Source organism: Octopus bimaculoides, chromosome 8 (genome assembly GCF_001194135.2).
Source record: "Octopus bimaculoides isolate UCB-OBI-ISO-001 chromosome 8, ASM119413v2, whole genome shotgun sequence".
NCBI classification, from domain to species: Eukaryota; Metazoa; Mollusca; class Cephalopoda; order Octopoda; family Octopodidae; genus Octopus; species Octopus bimaculoides.
Window position 1 is genome coordinate 75,873,402 of NC_068988.1, and position 4,299 is coordinate 75,877,700.

A 4,299-nucleotide genomic window follows, 5' to 3' on the forward strand; every position below is an offset into this window, starting at 1 on the left:
GTGTGGGACATTATAAAATTATTATATGCTGTGTTGGAAAAGAAGATCGATCGGCTATCTGGCTCACAAAATAACTGATGTAGACTATGCTGATGATCTAGCCTTGTGCTCTAACACAGTATCAAACTCCAATCAGTTATTTCATAGTGTAGAATTAAGCTGAACATGATGCTAATCCTAGTAAGCTCATTGCTCACAAAAAATAACAGAGACCTCATCAATCAAGTTGATGATTTCATGTACCTTCGTTATGAGATAGCCTCAAGTGAAAAAGATGTAAAAACTCAGAGTACCCAAAACTTGGTTGGCCCTAAATAAACTGGACGCTGTCTGGAAATCAATCTTGTCAGATAATCTTAAGAGGAATCTTTTCCGTTCGGCGGTAGAGTCAATCCTTTTATGTGGGGCAACAGACTAGACGCTTACTAAAACAAAAACTGGGATCCAAGCCTAATGGAATGTTAAGAGCAGTCTTAAACATATCTTGAGGAACTCATCTCACCAAAAACCAGCTGTATGGAGGTCTTATGCCTGTTTCCACCATTATAAGGGAAAGGTGCTTGTGCTTTGCAGGACATTGCTGGCGAGTGACCTACTACTATGGATGTCAAAGCATGGCCGTACTCGAGCAGGTTGTATGACACAACGTATGTAGTTGAACTCACCATTAGACACTGGATGCCCTCCGAATACCATCCTCAACTAATGCAGGACTTAAGATGGTTGACATGCAAGCTCGACCAGATGGTGATGATTTCCATCTCAAAAGAGCAAACTAAATTAACCATTTCTTCCCTACTTCCTGCCTGTCTATCAATGATGTTACCAAATCTTTAAATCAGTAATGTTCCTCTCTATGATGCTGTGTCCACATGATTTTTCAGGAGAGTCGCTTCTTAGTCTACTCCGGGAAAGATATTGGAGTGAATAGGAGAACGAGGAAGCAGCCTATAGGCCCCACTTATACCTATCTCTCACCTCTTGGACCTGTAGCTTCTAATTACATCACACATGTCCTGAGCAGCATGTCCTGAATGTTCTCTTTCTGCTCAACTCCCAATCAACTCCGGTGCTCCCCAGAGTTCACCTTTGTTCTTTACCACCCTCCTTCTGTATATGAATTCTGATACTTCCAAAATCCACTTTTATGAATATAACATGAATATTCATTCCTTCACCATTTTCCCTAACCCTGTATTATCTACATACAACCTAGACATCCCATGCCAAACTTGCACTGACTCTGTAAATGGAGACCTTGAGAGCATCTTCCATCGGAGCCATGACAAACGCGTCTGTTTTAGCAGCATAACAACTCAGGTACTACGCGTATCAAGAAAATACCACCGCACCACACTCCTCTAAACATAAGTAGCATTCAACTAGAGACCTCACAATCACTCGAAATACTGTTCTTTACAATCACTAATGAGGTCCCCTATCGTAAGTGCATCCTTAGTAGAGTTAGAACCTCATTCCAAAACTGGCTCTTTTCATTAAACCTAGAATATATTTCAACTTGCAACAGCTGCTGATACTTTACCACCTCAAGGGATGCTCACAATAGAGTACTGCTCCCACATTTGAGACTGGACTGCTGTTGCGATCACTGACATCCTGGATCACATCCAGAGAAAGATCAGTCAACAGATTGACACTCCCAACACTTGTCTACAAGCATGCTATGTCTTTTGTATTGCATCAATAATATTGCTTGTTTCTCAGAGCTGTCTTGTCTTATGCTTCCATACTCAGGCACCTCCAACCCAATTGTCTCTCCACATTTCAATACCCTTGTTGTGTCCACCCCCTGCCCCTTGGGCACAAACTACTGTGCATAATCCTTCATCCTAAAAATATCAGCCTTCTAGAATCTCCTCTTTCCTCATGTCTTTCTTGGTGGTTTTGATCAGCAACAGTTTGAATGGAACATTGGCAGCATCAAACTGGCCTGACTTCAAGAGCCTGAAAGAATCATAACCATATAGAGATAAGATGTGTTTGATGGAAGGCGATAGGATGATGGGTTGGAAAAAATGTCTATGAACCATATATATATATACATACATACACACACACACGCACACACACACACACACACACACACACATACATCATCATCGTCGTCGTTTAACGACCGCCCGATGATTGAAGGGTGCTTTTAAACGGGCCAGTTATGCGACACTGGCCGATCACACTTGGCTTGCCGGGTCTTCTCAAACATGGCATGTCTCCAAAGGTCTCGGTCGTTTGTCATTGCCACTATGAGGCCTGTCTCTGTGAGGCCCAACGTTCGAAGGTCCCATGTCTTGCTGAGCTATCTCTTTCACAGGTTCCCTCCACTGTTAGGGTGTGACACTTCTTCACACAGCTCTCCTCATCTATACGTATCACATGACCCTACCAGCGCAATCGTCTCTCTTGCACACCACATCTAATGTTTTTTATGTCCAAATGATCTCTCAGGATATTACACTGACATTACACATCCAGCGGAGCATACTAATACTAACTTCATTTCTTTCAAGCCAACGCATGTCCTCAGCAGTCACAGCCCATATTTCAATGCCGTGTAACATGGCTTTTCGCACACATGCATCATACAGTCTACCTTTCAGTCTGAGCGAGAGGCCCTTTGTTATCAGCAGAGGCTGGAGCTCTCTGAACTTTGCCCAGCCTATTCTTATTCTAATAGCTACGCTCTCAGAGCATCCACCCCCGCTACTGACTTGGTCCCCTAGTTAACGGAAGCTATCAACTACTTCTAGTTTTTCCCCCTGGCATATGATGGAATCTGTTTTCTGTACATTTTCGGTGTTTACTGCACCTATGCATATCCACACACAAAAGTTATCTTCTCAGTTAACCTTCCTTTGACATTATTGCATCTCTTATGTGTCCATAGCTTACACCGAGTACATCTTATGGAGTTTCTACCTACGCCTTTTCTACAGATCGAGCAGAGCCATCTACCTAAAAGGATTTGTGATTTGTCCGCCTTCCTGCTTCCTAGGCTTTGGTTTTTGCTAGGTCAACTCTAAGGCCCTTCGATTGTAGACCTTGTTTCTACAACTGAAACTTCTATAGTTCTGGTTGTGACTCATATAAATACATATGTATGTATGTATGTATGTATGTATGTATGTATGTATGTATGTATGTATATATATATGTAGGAGAGTATGGAATGCTTGAAGCATTATGTATTGTTTGTAAAGAATAAAAAGTTTTGAATGGTACAACAATGCACTATAATACAAAAAATGGACTATATGCCTGTTGTAATTTAGGTAACCATAGTCCGGTGATATTTCGGAATACAATTCCTTCTTCAGGTATTCTTAGATGGAGTCGCTGCTTTTATGTGTATTATATAGGTCGGACACCAGTTTTTCTATGTTGGTTGTTTATCACAACAACAGGTCGTTGAAATGTGAGATATACTATATCTTTATTTATAATGTTTTCATTCGTAATTCATAATGAATTTTATTGTTTATTAATTGAAAGCTATAATGATAATTTTCGTTACTTATAACTTAATTATAAGTATTTATCACTAAGCATAACTCTTAGTTTAGTTTAGTTTAGTTTAGGCTGCGTTATGATGTTTACATGATAAGACGCTGATATGAGCGTTTATCATGTGTACGTATGTTGAAGATATAGATTATATTTTTTTGACCGTTACACATAAAAAAATACAGTTTCATTAATATACAGAAATAAATTCAACAAGTTGAAAGAAACGAGAAGTAAAAGGAATTAAGTTTCTACATAAATTTATTATATACATATTTTTACATTTATAGAAATTTAGAACAAAGCATTTCATCGTAGAGAATTTACGACTTAAAATTATCATTAACTAGTTTCTCATTCTAACTAATAAGATTTCACGACAATTCAATATTGTCGGATTTGAGTATTGAACATGGCATATATATTTGCCTTATACTCAAAAGTGTGAGTGTCGTGGACTTTAGTAACATCCAACAAACACTGGAGATTTTGCCGAAAATCAGGGTTTTTATAACTACTCATACACGAATCATAGAACCGTAACCCCGTGAAAGATTTCTTCAACGAAGTTCATAATTCGTATATGGGCAGTAATTTTTAACCAATGAGAAATCAATAATTTCTCATGTTCGGGCAAACGAACTTACGTTCTCTCTCCGCCTCTATTGAGTTTGCTACACTGCTATAATCCGTTTTCCAACGGCTTTTGTTTTTTCGAAAGCGTCTCAGCAGTGGACGCTTCTGAAAAAAGAAAAGCCGTTAGAAAACTGATTATAG